Source organism: Narcine bancroftii, chromosome 5, assembly GCF_036971445.1.
Source record: "Narcine bancroftii isolate sNarBan1 chromosome 5, sNarBan1.hap1, whole genome shotgun sequence".
Lineage (NCBI taxonomy): Eukaryota > Metazoa > Chordata > Chondrichthyes > Torpediniformes > Narcinidae > Narcine > Narcine bancroftii.
The window spans coordinates 201,767,591-201,783,113 of NC_091473.1; the positions used below are offsets into that span (position 1 = coordinate 201,767,591).

Here is a 15,523-nt window from a genome sequence, read left to right on the forward strand (position 1 = left end):
CGAGGACTCGCGCACTGCGCATGCCTGTGAAAGCCGTCCTGTGCATCAGGCCTCATCATCGGGCTGTGGAATGTGATGACATCACCCCGTGGGACGTCCCTGTTCCGTCTTCCTTAAAGTGGCGGAGCTCCGTCATCTGTTTGGACTTGGTGAACATGCGCTTCTCATTGAACAGAATTGGAACCATGTGAGTGAAGATCCATCATTGATCTGAGTTCTCATCCAATGTGGAGTTAGGGCTGTTGGAAAGGTTCCCATTTATTGCTTCCACACTGGAGATTAATGCTCCCCTCGGGCCCGGGCGCTGCTGTCGCTGTGCGGAAGGTGAGGCGACAGGGAGCTCAACCGGATCGGGGAGAGGAGACGCGGGTCCGTTTGAAAGGGAGCCTCGTCCACTGAAGCCGCGGGAACATGATGGAGGGAGGGAGCGCGGAAATCGGATTCCATCGCCAACATCTCCAGCTGTGTCCGAACCAACGTTTGAGCAGGATGATGCTAAACCCTCTTTCTCAATCTGCTCTCTCCTTATTGTCCATCACTGAGCCCAGAGCCCGCCCGCCCGACACTCACTGAGCGCAGCTTCACCGCTCACTTTCGGCACCGTTTGCCTGTGAAAACCCTCAACATGAACTCTGACCGTCTATTCTCCCCATTTCGGGCCAGTTTTATCCCACACTCCCGTTTCCCTTCTTTATTTATTCCCCTCACCCTTCGCTGTTTTATTCCCCCCTAGTTCCCGCTTCCAATGAACATTTCGTTACCCCGCGGGCAGATTCGACTTAGATAGAGTTCTGGGAAGCTGCTGTGCGCATGCGCAGGGAGAGCCCGTGCGCTGCCGCTCCTTTCGCCCCTCCTCGACTTGCGCCGGTCCAGTAGTGTGCGTGCTGACGTCACAAGGCCCGGGAACATCCCTTAATTCTGTTCCTTCAGTAACAGGCCGGTCCATTGAGGAATCCGTGGCCTGGGGATGGAGGTAAGACATGCTCTAGTTGGGCAGCAGGGGAGCGGACGGAGGGCGGGATCTGCCCTTGTTGCCCTGAGGTGGAGCCGGTGCTGCTTGGGGGAGGGGTGAGGGCGGCCTTGAGGAGGAGCGCGGCCTTGGCGAGGAGGGCGAACGGCACCAAGATCCGGGCGGGGCCTCGTTCCCCCACAGTTGGGCTGGGGAGGGAAGAGAAGGGGGAGGGGTGGGAGGGAAGGGGGAGGGGTGGGAGGGAAGGGGGAGGGGTGGGAGGGAAGGGGGAGGGGTGGGAGGGAAGGGGGAGGGGTGGGAGGGAAGGGGGAGGGGTGGGAGGGAAGGGGGAGGGGTGGGAGGGAAGGGGGAGGGGTGGGAGGGAAGGGGGAGGGGTGGGAGGGAAGGGGGAGGGAAGGGGGAGGGGTGGGAGGGAAGGGGGAGGGGTGGGAGGGAAGGGGGAGGGGTGGGAGGGAAGGGGGAGGGGTGGGAGGGAAGGGGGAGGGGTGGGAGGGAAGGGAAGGGGGTGGGGTGGGAAGGGAAGGGGGTGGGGTGGGAGGGAAGGGAAGGGGGCAGGGGGAATGAAGGGGGAGGAGGGAAGGGAGAGGAGGGAAGGGAGAAAGGTCTTGACTACGCCGTAGGAAGGGAGGGTGCCCGGCTGTAGTCACTGTTCTTCCCCCCCCCCCCCCGGCCGCACAGATGGGTCGGGGCAGCAGTCGGACTGGAGGGGAAGGTGGGGGACGGGGGAGTCAATGTCCCACACAGGAGGGGCAGGGACGAGGTCCCCACCACAGGGCAGGCCGGCTCCCTAGGGGAGGGGCAGGAGGCCCCTATCACCGTCCCCGTCTCACACACGGAAACCCGGGGCATCCTGTTGGGGGGGGAGATCCCTTCTCAGGAGGAACAGCAGCGTCAGCCGGGTCCGTGGCCCCAGCACTGGGGCTGATGTGAAGCCGGGTGGCGCTCAGTCCCGGTGACTGGGGTCCGCGGCACGGACACGCACATATGTGGGGGTATCCAGGACGGGGAGAAAGAGCAGCCAGAGTTGGTGGTTCATCGTGGAACTGATGACATTGGCGGGAAGAAAGTTGAGATCTTGCAGGTAGAGTTTGCAGCATCCAAAATTAGAAATGCAGTGTTGTCATCTCACGATGTCCTGAACCAGTGATGTAGTGCGGAGTCACGTGATGGAGTAGTGGCCGGTCGGGGAACTCCAGCCCTCTCCAGAAAAGTAAAAAAAGACAGTGAAAAAACGAAGGCACAAACACAAAAACCAAAATAAATTGAAAATAAAGGTGTGGAGAAAATGGCAACGAAAAAAGAAAAGCCAAAAGCAACGGGAAGAAGAAAGGACGTTGGAAGAAAGTGAAGACCTTACCTGTCCGAGGAGGCCAGCCGCGGAGAGAGAAACCCGCTCCCTAAGGTCAGTTAAATCCCTGAACTCGGGACTACAAAAATGGCTCACGGAGCCAAACAAAAGTGCGCAACCGCGCATGCGTGAGGAGTCGCGCATGCCCGATGCACAAGACAAAAATAACACTGACGGGAGGGGGGACCAGCTGAGGAGTCGATCTCCACAGCTGAAATTGACAGCCACAACACAGCAGCAAGAGGAAAACACAGAAAATAACGAGAGCAACAAAGAGAGTAAAAAGAAATCAAAGAAACAACAGATGACCAACCCAGAGGAAGAAGACCAGCAGCAAGACACTTCTAATAAAAATAAGAAGACCAAAAATACCCAACAAAATAAAACAAACCAACAAGAAAACCAGAAGAGACAGAGGTAAAGGACACAGATCCTGGAATGGACTCAGAAGAAGAGGAGGAAGAACACAGAGAAATGGAAGATGAAGGGAAGGGCAAGACAATGGATATATATATTTTTTAAAGAATATATGGAATCAGTAAAAGCATGGCAGTCACAAGAATTCAATGAAATAAAAAGAAGAGTAAAGAGTAGAGAAGAAAAAATGAATAGATTAGAGATGATCATGTCAGATATAGGAAAAAGAGTGGACAAGGTGGAAGAACGAGAAACAGCCGTAGAAATGGTAGTAGAGGACTTAAAAAAGAAATTAGAAGAATCTGATAAAAAAGTTAAAGAGACACAAGAGCTGTTAGCTCAGAAGATGGATATAATGGACAATTATAATAGAAGAAACAATATAAAGATAGTGGGCCTTAAGGAAGATGAAGAAGGGAAGAATATGAGACAATTTATAAAAGAATGGATCCCCAGGGTCCTAGGAAGACGAGAAATACAGGAAGAAATGGAAATAAAAAGGGCACACAGAACATTAGCCCCTAAACCACAACCACAACAAAAACCAAGATCCATTCTAGTAAAATTCTTAAGATATACAACAAGAGAAAATATATTGGAGAAAGCAATGAGGAAAATAAGAGAAGACAAAAAACCACTGGAATACAAAGGTGAAAAAATTTTTTTCTATCCAGACATAAGGTTCGAACTCCTGAAGAAGAGGAAGGAATTTAATGCAGCAAAAACGATCCTATGGAAAAAAGGATATAAATTTATCCAGCGGTACTTAAAATACTTATTCCAGGCCAGCAAAACAGACTATTCTTGGACCCGGAGGAAGCAAGAAAATTTGCAGAACAACTACAAAACAGACAGAGAGAGGAAGATATGTAACGAGAACAAAAATGACCACAAACTATATGTAAGTGTGTATGTAGGTATATGTGTGTGTGTATATATATAATATATATATATCTCTGCTCCATGCTCAACATCCATTGGAGCGCTTTCATCCCTAACGTCGAAGTACTCGAGATGGCAGAGGTCGACAGCATCGAGTCCACGCTGCTGAAGATCCAGCTGCGCTGGGTGGGTCACGTCTCCAGAATGGAGGACCATCGCCTTCCCAAGATCGTGTTATATGGCGAGCTCTCCACTGGCCACCGTGACAGAGGTGCACCAAAGAAAAGGTACAAGGACTGCCTAAAGAAATCTCTTGGTGCCTGCCACATTGACCACCGCCAGTGGGCTGATAACGCCTCAAACCGTGCATCTTGGCGCCTCACAGTTTGGCGGGCAGCAACCTCCTTTGAAGAAGACCGCAGAGCCCACCTCACTGACAAAAGGCAAAGGAGGAAAAACCCAACACCCAACCCCAACCAACCAATTTTCCCCTGCAGCCGCTGCAACCGTGTCTGCCTGTCCCGCATCGGACTTGTCAGCCACAAACGAGCCTGCAGCTGACGTGGACTTTTACCCCCTCTATAAATCTTCGTCCGCGAAGCCAAACCAAAGTATATATATATATATATGTGTGTGTATGTGTGTGTATGTATGTATAAAAAAAATAGAATATAGGGAAGAACTAAGAAGGGAAAGAAAGGGAAGAAAGGAAGTATGGGGGGAATTAAGAGAGTGACCTTTGTTGTATATGAAAATTAAAATCTTTTCTGGGGGGGGGGCTGGGTGGGGAAGAGTTACGGTCACTGCGAAATCAGTTGACGCTTACGAGTGAATTCGCAAATCCAAATGGAGAGGGGAGATGTGGTTGCCCGACAAGGGACAAAGGGCAACTCAGGAAGGGGAGGGGATAGTGGGGGTTAAAGAAATTTTAGATAGGAGAATAAGGGAAATGTTTTTTGTTTTAGAAATGTTGTCTTATAAAGTGTTCAAAAAAAGAAAGTAGAAATGGATAAGAAGGAAAGGTGATGATGAGGAAACGGAAAGGAAAGATAAACAAACTATGAAATGGCTATGTTGAACTATATGACTTTAAATATTAATGGAATACATAACCAAATCAAAAGGAAGAAACTGCTAAATTTACTGAAAAAAGAAAAAATTGATATAGCATTCGTAGAAGAAACACACTTAACTGAAGTGGAGCACATGAAATTAAAGAGAGATTGGATAGGACATGTAACAGCAGTGTCACATAATTCAAAAGATAGAGGAGTAGCTATATTAATCAGTAAAAATGTACCAATCAAAATAGAAGGGGAAATAATAGATCCAGCAGGGAGATATGTAATGATAAAATGTCAGATATATTCGGAGTTTTGGAATTTACTCAATGTATATTCACCTAACGGAGAAGATCAAAAATTTATGCAAGATATTTTTTTGAAGATAGCAGATACGCAAGGGAACATACTAATAGGAGGGGATTTCAACCTTAATTTGGATTCAAACATGGATAAAACTGGGAAAAAAATGAACAGAAAGAACAAAGTAACCAAATTTATAATTAAATCGATGCAAGAAATGCAACTTTTGGATATATGGAGGAAACAACACCCAAAGGAAAAGGAATATTCATATTATTCGGGTAGACATAAAACATACTCAAGAATAGACCTATTCCTGTTATCAGCTCGCATGCAAGTCAGAGTTAGGAAAACAGAATATAAAGCTAGAGTATTATCGGACCACTCACCCCTAATATTGACAATAGAGTTAGAGGACATCCTTCCAAGAATGTATAGATGGAGATTAAACTCCATGCTACTTAAAAGGCAGGATTTTAGAGAATTAATTGAACGATAAATCAAAATGTACTTTGAAATAAATACGGAATCAGTGAAAGATAAGTTTATACTATGGGATGCAATGAAGGCGATCATTAGAGGGCAAATAATAAGTTATGTAACCAAGATGAAGAAGGACTATAAACAGGAAACAGAGCAGTTGGAAAGGGAAATAGCAAATATAGAAAAAAAATTAGCAATGAAGGAAGACACAACGAAAAGAAGAGAATTGGCAGATAAAAAAAATAAAATATGAAACACTACAAACATATAAGTTGGAGAAGAACATAATGAAGACAAAACAGAAATATTATGAACTAGGAGAAAAAATGCACGCGTGGCAGCTTAAGACAAAACAAACTAAGAGAATGGTATTGGCATTAAGGAAAAAAGACAAACAAATCACATATAATCCAACGGAGATTAATGAAAACTTCAGAGAATTCTACGAACAATTATACCAAACTGAAAACGAAGGGAAAGAAGATAAAATAGATGAATTTTTAACTAAAATTGAACTACTGAAATTACAACCAGAGGAACAAAATAAATTAACAGAACCATTTGAAATAGTAGAAATACAAGAGATAATAAAAAAAACTACCGAATAATAAAACACCAGGAGAGGATGGATTGCCACTAGAATTCTATAAAACATTTAAAGATTTATTAATTCCTTCCCTCCTGGAAGTAATCAACCATATTGAAAAAACACAAAGCTTACCAGATTCATGCAAAACAGCAATAATTACAGTAATACCAAAGACAGGGAAAGATCCACTCGCACCAGCATCATATAGACCAATATCTATACTTAACACAGATTATAAGATAATAGCTACACTATTAGCAAACAGATTAGCCGACTATGTACCAAAAATGGTAAATCTAGACCAAACTGGATTTATTAAAAAAAAAGACGAACAACAGACGATATTTGTAAATTTATTAACTTAATTCATGCAGTAGAAGGAAATAAAGCTCCAACAGTAGCGGTTGCTTTTGACGCAGATAAGGCCTTTCACAGAGTAGAATGGAATTATTTATTCAAAGTACTATAAAAATTCAGCTTAACAGAGAAATATATTAATTGGATTAAAGCATTATATAAGGGGCCATTGGCAAAAGTGACAGTAAATGGATATATATCAAAACAATTTAACTTAAGCAGATCAACAAGGCAGGGATGCCCACTATCCCCCTTATTGTTCGCGTTAGCCATAGAACCACTGGCAGAATTGATAAGAACAGAATATAAAATAAAAGGGATAAAAATAAAAGACAAGGAATATAAAGTCAGTTTATTTGCAGATGATGTTATAGTATACTTAACTGAACCAGAAATATCAATAAAAGAATTATATAAGAAATTGAAGGAATATGGACAAGTGTCGGGGTACAAGATTAACGCAAATAAAAGTGAAGCAATGCCAATGAATAATGTGGATTTCTCAAAATTTAAGAAAGAATCACAATCCAGATGGCAAACGCAAGCAATGCGATACCTAGGTATACAAATAAATAAACAACTCGTCCATCTATATCAACTCAATTATTATCCACTAATGAAAAAATTACAAGACAACTTAGAGCATTGGAGAGACTTACCACTAACACTAATAGGACGGATAAACTGTATTAAAATGAACATTTTCCCAAGGATACAATACCTATTTCAGGCATTGCCAATACACTTGACGGAGAAATTCTTCAAGGAGTTAAAGAAAATAATAAGGAAATTTTTATGGAAAGGGGGGAAACTGAGGATAGCAGTAGGTAAATTAACAGAATGGTATAAACAAGGAGGCTTACAACTACCAAACTTTAAAAATTATTATAGAGCTGCACAATTAAGATACCTATCAGATTTTTATCAAACAAGGGAAAAGCCAGATTGGACTAGATTAGAACTAGATAAAATAGGGGAGAAGATACCTGAACATATATTATATAAATGGGATGAAAAATTGGTACAACGTAGGAATTCTCCAGTATGACATCATCTGCTCAATATCTGGAAGAAGATTCATGTAGAAAGGAATAAAACAAATTACCAACTACCAAAACTTATACTGACGCAAAATCAGCTAATCCCTTTTACAATAGATAACCTTTCCTTTAGAGAATGGGAGAAAAAAGGGATCAAAAGAATAGAAAATTGCTTTTCGGGAAATAAATTATTATCCTTTGAACAAATGAAGGATAAATATAATATAACTCACGATACAGTGTTGGCATACTACCAACTGAAATCCTACTTGATGGACAAATTGGGAAGCAGTCTGAGGTTACCAGAGGGAAGTAATTTTGAATATGTGATTACAGACACAATGATAATCAAAAAATTTGTAACAAACATGTATATTAAACTACAAGAAAAGGAGAATGAGGAAACAAATGGTAAAACTAAACAAAAATGGGAACAAGATCTAAACATAAAGATAAAGAATGAAACATGGGAGAAGTTATGCTCAGGAACTATGAGAAATACAATAAATACGAGGTTACGTATGATACAATATAACTGGATACACAGGCTATACATTACACCTCAAAAGTTAAATAAATGGGACCCAACAGTATCTGACAGATGTTTTCGCTCTAAAAAGGAAATGGGAACAACAATTCATGCAATTTGGACATGTGAGAAAGTGAAAAAATTTTGGGAAGATCTAAACCAGATATTAAATAAAATCACAAAAAGCAATATACCAAAAAACCCAGAGATCTTCCTCCTAAGTAACATAAAAAACAAAGAATTTGGACTTGATTTGAATGGTGCACAAAAAAGATTTGTTATGATAGCCCTAGCTGCAGGAAAAAAATGTATTATGTCAGCCTGGAAATTAGAAGATAATTTGAGAATACAACAATGGTATTTAGAAATGAATAAATGTATTCCACTAGAAAAAAATAACATATAATTTAAGAAATAACATTACAATATTTGAACAAATATGGGAGCCATACATGAAACATAATAGAGAAAACCTACCGGGGACATCTACCACCTAAAATGACAGAAGGAGAAGAGAATGAAAAGAACTGACTCAGTGGAACTTCTTGTTTATTTTTTATTGAGTGACAACATTGTTTGACGGGTTTAATGTATCTTATTTTCTGAACTTTAAATAAATGGGAGGGGAGGGAGGGAGGGGAGGGGGGGGAGAAAATGACACTATATATTCAAGAAGGAAAATGTATGTATCTTGATCAATATGGTTTATAGTGTGAAAAATAAAAAATAAAAAAAAACAGTGATATAGTGAGTGGAGAAATTGGAAAACCTTCCAGTTCAACTATGACCAAGGATCTGGTGCAAGTGTGATGGCTTCACATACATAGACCACGGTAGGTGGGATTTGTGCAATAGAGGCAGATCAGCGGGTACCTTCATACCAATTACACCAGCAACATAAACAAGATGAGGTTCTTCAGAGAAAAATTCAAGGCTTGGCTAACAAGTTAAAAGACTTTCAGCATTCCATTCTGAGGTTTACTCCACGTGCCACAAAGCGGGTAGGAATTGAAATACTGTGAAGTTAATTCTTTGGCTGAGAAACTGGTGAAGAGTTGGGCAGGTGGTCCTGAAGTGGAGGAGCACCCAGATCACGTCAGGGAGATGTGCTGGGGCTGGTCTGGCTGAGGGGGATTTGACCCAAAACAGTTGTTTGCAGATGGAAAAGCTGCAGCTGATAACATGAAAGGATGCAGATTGGGTGGACATGAGAAGCAGAGACAAGTTGGGGGTTGTTGTTTTGCTTGCAAGTGTTCACAGAAAACATCAGTGATCTGGAAGAGGGGACAGAGTGTAGAGTATTGAAGTTTGCTGATGACACTAAATTAAGTGGAGAAGCAAATTGTGCATAAGAATTGGAGAGGCTTCAGAGAAATGTAGATTGGTTAAATGAGTGGGAAGGGTGGTAATGTTGGTAAATGTGAGGTTATCCACTTTGGAAGGAAAAATGGAAGATCAGATTATTATTTAAATTCTAAGCAATTGCAGTATGCTGCCGAGCAGAAGCACTTGGAGTGCTTGTGCATGAATTGGAAAGATTGGTTTTGCCAAGTGAAACCAGGGCAGAAGTGTTCTGGATCATAGAGACCTTGGGGTAAAAGTACACAGTGGTGACGCAGATAGACAGGCTGGAGAAGAAGGTGGATACATGCTTGCCTTCATCAGCCGAGGCATTGAGGGCAGAAGTTGGGAAGTGATGATCCACTTGGACATGGTGCTGGTTGGTCCAAACCTGGAATGTGATGCGGTTTTGGTCGTCGCACTGCAGGAAGGATGCGATTAAACTGGGCTGTGTGCAGGAAAGATTCACAAGATGGTGCCAGAATTGGAGGGTCTGAGTTACAAGGAGAGATTGGATTGGCTCTTTCCTGGTTTCCCTCGAGTGAAGGAAGCTGAGGGGTTACATGGGAGGGGGACAGAACATTAGATCAGACACAGATTGGGTCGATGAACTTGGTCTGTTTCCCATGGTAGGAGTGTGTAAAACTGGAGGGAATGGTTTGAGGGTGAGAGGGAGGTGTTTTAAAGGGAGGTATACGTGTTTCACACACACAGTAGTTGGTGTCTGGAATGAGCTACCAGAGGAGGTGGTGGAGGCAGGAACAGTCACAAAATTTCAGAGGTGTCTGGACAGGTGGAGCCATAGAACCAGACAACATTACAACACAGAAACAGGCCCCTTTGACCCTTCTAGTGTGTGCTGAATCATTTTTTTGTTGTTGCCCAGTCCCACTGACCTGCACCCAGTCCATAGCCCTCCAGGCCTCTCCCATGCATGTACCTGTCCAAATTGTTCTTAAATGTTAAAATTGAGCCTGCATTCACCACTTCTGCTGGCAGTTCGTTCCACACCCCAGCACTCTTCACCCATATCATCTGGTTTACATCTCGCCTATCCTCAGTGGAAAAAACCTACATTTACTCTTGTGTCTTTCCACTAGTTAGGTGACCAAAACTGCACACAATACAGTTACACGATCCTTTATCCAGACATCTAAAATCCAGAAAGGTCCAAAATCTGGTAAGTGGAGAGAGAGGTGGCTGAGGGACCGACGCTCGGGAGAGGTGGCCGGCGCTCAGGGGAGGCTTTCCAAAATCCAGAAAAATCTGAAATTCAGAACACACTGTGCCCCCAAGGGTTCCAGATAAAAGATTGTGTACCTGCACTCCAAATTTGGCCTCACCAATGTCTTGTACAACTCTTATACTCAATACTTTGATTGATGAAGGCCAATATACTAAAACCTTTCTTTCCAACCCTGTCCACCAGCGATGCCACTTTCAGGGAATTGTGTATCTGTATTTCCAGAATCCTCTGTGCTCCTGCACTCCATTTCACCGTGTACGTCCTTTCTTGGTTTGTCCTTCCAAAATGCAACACCTCACACTTGTCTGCATTAAATTCCAACTGCCATTTTTCCACTCATTTTTCCAGCTGGTCCAGATCCCTCTGCAAGCTTTGAAAACATTCACTGTCCACAACACCTCCAATCTTCGTGTTATCTGCAAACTTGCTGATCCAATTTACCACACCATCATACAAACAACAATGGTCCCTGAGGCACATTACTCGCCACAGGCCTCCAGTCTGAGAACCAATCATATACCACTACTCTCTGGCTTCTCCCGTCCAGCCATTGTCAAATTCTGTTCACTACTTCACCATGAATACTGAACTTCTGAACCTTGACTAACCTCCCATGTGGGATCTTGACCTAAAGTCCACGCAGGCAACATCCACAGCTTTTCCTTCATTAACTTTCCTGGTAATCTCCTTGAAAAACTCAAAAAGATTAGTTAACCATGACCTACCATGCACTCTCCCTAATCAGTTTCTGGCTATCGATATAATTGTATATCTGATCTCTTAGATGGTCTCTTTATAGTGCTGTGACTGTTGTAAACGTCTTTTTACTTACAGTGCAGTGACTGTTGTAAAGGTTCGTATCATTATAGTACAGTGACTGTTGTAAAGGTCCGTGTCATTACAGTACAGTGAATACAGTAAAGCTCTGTTTCCGTACAGTACAGTGACTGTTGTGAAAGTCCACGTTCTTACAATGCAGGGACTGTTGTGAGGGTCCGTGTCCTTACGGTGCAGGGACTGTTGTGAGGGTCCACGTCCTTACGGTGCAGGGACTGCTGTGAGGGTCCGTGTCCTTACGGTGCAGGGACTGTTGTGAGGGTCCGCATCCTAACGGTGCAGGGACTGTTGTGAGGGTCCAAGTCCAAGCACAATGCTCTATAATCTGGCTAGTTACATTGGGCAAACATGAGATTACTCCAACCTACTGCTACGCATCAAGCCTCAGTGAATGTGTTGAATAATTTCCAACACTACTTGTGAGTTCCTCTAGCATGATCCTGTTCGCAAACCACTTCAGCCCGTTTACGATGGTCCATTTCAGATATTACGATGCCACTTGATTTTTGTGATTGACAGGAATGGAAAAGCTGACACTGTTTCCATCGACACTTTGAAGCTGGTGTATATCGATGGTCCATGTTCTGCATTGGAGCAAGGGTTAGAGGATCAGTCGCATCCTTGCATGTTTGTGGGTCAGGGGCAGTCATGTTTGCGTACATACCTTTGTCCGGAGGAGAATGACAGTGTGAGGATCACCCTTGTGGCAGTGAGCCATTGAGAGGGTCAGAGGAGTTTAGCTGGGTGGTGTCTGGGTGGGAAGCTGAAGAAGGCAACGTTGTGTCCAGTGAATAATAAAAGAAAGTAGACTTCATGTTGCCTGAAAAAAAGGAGTGAGTTTGTTCTTTATTTGTGGTAAATCGGTGTTGTTACAAAGATCTCAACTAGGGTCGACAAGGGAGATGAAGTGGTTGTTGTTTATTTAGACTTTGAAAAGGCTTTTGACAAGTTGCTTCATACGAGGTTGTGAAACGATGGGAGCCCATCAAATTACAGGAAGCAACTGGCGCGGTTAGAGCATTGACTCGTCAGCAGGAAACGGAGAGTAAGAAGAAAGGAATCCAGTGGGGTTCTGCAGGGGTTGGTGTTGGGACCACTTTTATTTACCTTGTATATCAGTGAGTTGTATTCTGGAATAGATGGCTTTTTGACTAATTTTTTAGATGATACCAAAATAGGTGATAGAGCGAGTGGTGCTGAGGATACGGAAAGGCTGCTGGGACACTTGGATAGATTAGGAGAACGGGCAAAGAGGTGGTAGATGAAATAGGTTGAGACAGTAGTGAAGAAGGCGAATGCAGTGTTGGCAATAATTTCTAGAGGAATGGCTTACAAGGACAGGGATGTAATGTGGAGGCTCTATAAAGCACAGGTGTGTCCTCACTTGGAGAACTATGTACAGGTTGAGCACCTTATTTGAGAAAAGATGTGCTGGAGTTGGAGAAGGTTCACTGAAGATTTACCAGGATGATACCAGGAATGATAGGGTTAGCATATGAGGAACATTTTTCAGTTTTCTGACTGTACTCATTAGTGTACAGAAGGACGAGTGGGGAACTTGTAGAGGTATTTTGAATGTGGAAAGATCTGGACAGAGTAGATGTGGCTAGGATGTTTCCCATGGTAGGGGAGTCAAGGACCAGAGGGCATAGCTTCTGGATAAAAGGGCATCAGTTTAAAACAGATGCTGAAAAATATCTTAATCAAAGGGTCATGCATCTTTCCAACTTGTTGCCACAACCAGCTGTGGAAGCGAGGTCATTGGCTGCATTTAAGGCCAAGATTGATAGGTATTTGATTAGTCAGGCCCTCAAGGGTATGGGGAGGCCAAGGAGTAGGGATGTGGGTGGATGGATCAGCCCATGATTAGAATGTCAGACCAGAATCGATGGGCCAATGGGCCTACTTCTGCTCCCAAATCTTGTGATTACTGCACCTCTCTCTCATCACCAGGAATGAAGCAACAGGTTTCCCAGTTTTGCCATCTCTGTCCTCGTGTGTGCAGATGACGCACAGATTAGGAGTGCAGTGGGCAGTGAGGAAAGTTCTGGAAGCTTCCAGTGAGAACTGGACCAGCCGCAAAAATGGGCTGCAAAATGGCTGATGGAACTTAATGCAGACAAGTGTGAGGTGTTCATCTTTGGAAGAATTAACCCTGGTAGGACGTACACTGTAAATGGTAGGGCACTGAGGGGTGCAGTCGAACATCGGGATCTGGGAATACGGGTACATAATTCCCTGAATGGGATATCACAGGTGGCTAGGGTTGTTAAGAAAATTTTTGGCACATTGGTCTTCAGAATCAAAGTGTTGAGTAATAGGAGTTGGGATGTTTTGTTGAAGTTGTCTAAGACATTGGTGACACCAAATGTAGATTATTGTGTGCAGGTTTGGTCATCCAACTACAGGAAAGGCATCAGTTAAATTGGAGGAGTGCAAAGAAGATTTACAAGGATGTTTCCAGGACTTGAGGAACTGAGTTACAGGGAAAGGTTAAATTGGTTTGGACTAGCATCTGGAATTTTGAGGGAGTGGAGATTTGATAGAGATGAATTGTAAGGGGTACAGAGAGAGTAAATGCAAGCAGGCATTTCCCACTGAGGTTGTGAGAAGCTCAACAGGTTTTGGCAAGTTAAGGAATTGAATTTGTAATTGGACGAACTCCAGATCATTTTGGATACTGTGGGGGATGACCTACCATGGACAAGCCACAGAGATCAGTTATCTGGCATGGAATCTGGTCCTGTGGCTAAGAAGGGAAGTGAGGAAAAGAAATGAGCTGTAGTGATGGGGGAATTCCATAGTTAGGGGGACAGATAAGATGTTCTGGGGAGGAGATCGAGTATCCTGGATGGTATGCTGTCTCCCTGGTTCCAGGGTTCAAGATGTATTAAATCAAGTTCACGGTATTTTCGGAGGGAGGGTGAGCAGCCAGATGTCGTGGTCCATATAGTGGGTAAGAGGGTGAGAGGTCCTGCAAGGAGAGTTCAGGGTGTTGGGCACTAGGTTGAAGGACATGATCTCCAGGGTAGTGATCTCAGGATTGCTACCTGGTCAAGTGCTGGTGAGGTTAAGAATAGGAGGGTAAAGCAGCTTAACATGTGGCTAATGACATGGAGTCTTCAGGTTTCTGGATCACTGGAAAGGGACAATATTCTTGCAGGAAGGTTTGCTAGTGCTGTTCTGGTGGATAAACTAGATTTGCAGGCGGGAGGGGAATCAGAGTAGTGACAAAGCAGATAGAGGGGTGGAGGAGAGAAAAGATGATGTGAAAATTGCATGCACTGTTAGAAGTCAACGGGTTGAGTGTAGTGGAAATGTTCTCCGGTGGAAATGTTCTCCGGTGCATCTATTGCAATGCAAGGAGGACTGGAGCAAAGGCAGTCGAGCTTAGAGCGTGAACTGGCATGTGGAATTATGACATTGTGGCCATTAGTGAAACTTGGTTGCAGGAGGGGCAGGATGAACTGCTCTGTGTTCCAGCTTATGTTGCTTTGATGTGATAGATCACGGATCATATCACAGAACAACATGATCACGTCAGAGAAGTATAAATACCTGGTGTAGGGAATTTTATGTGTATTATTTGTCTAGTTTTTGTATTCAACATGGATTTGGACCTAGTCCGAGTTGTGGTTTAATTGTTTAATTATTATAATTATAGAATTTGATGTCCTGAATGAAATAGGTTAATGGAAATGATAGGCCAGTGAGCCTGACCACAGGGTGGATGTGATGCCGCCCGCCGCTGCACGGACCCTTCCTGCCCAGTGCTCCTCGGCCATGACCCCCGGGGATTTCTCCTGCTTTGTGTCGTCAACCTTGCCGTGATGCATTGTGAGCGACAGGCATGCGTGTTTCCCTGGCACTGGCAGAGCAGTTCTAGCTATTTGTGGGATTATGGGTAATGAAGACAGCCATTGATCCCGCTGTGACAATCGCTTTCTATTTCTGTTGCTCAGCAGATGGAGTTTGGGAAGGCAGACAGGCAAACTGTGGCCGTTCGGTTCTGCAGACCTTGCTGGGATCCAAACCCTGGTAGGTAATGGCAACTGTTGGAATTGGCACAAAGCATAAATAAGAAATCTATAATAAAAGCAGAAAACACTGGAACATTCAG

The 15,523-nt window shown here is 43.7% G+C and overlaps 1 protein-coding gene across 13 annotated transcripts in view; it reads left to right on the top strand.

The window, feature by feature from the left end:
- Positions 1–31: 31 nt before the first annotated feature.
- LOC138764582 (zinc finger protein 420-like) overlaps positions 32–15,523 on the top strand; it is a 65,537-nt gene continuing 50,045 nt past the window's right edge. For 3 of the 13 annotated variants that reach the window (XM_069940695.1, XM_069940700.1, XM_069940699.1), the window contains exons 1-2: positions 753–973; positions 15,366–15,441. The gene's annotated coding sequence lies outside the window, so the exon portion shown is untranslated. The other 10 variants (XM_069940702.1, XM_069940689.1, XM_069940691.1 and 7 more) reach the window with 10 other exon arrangements.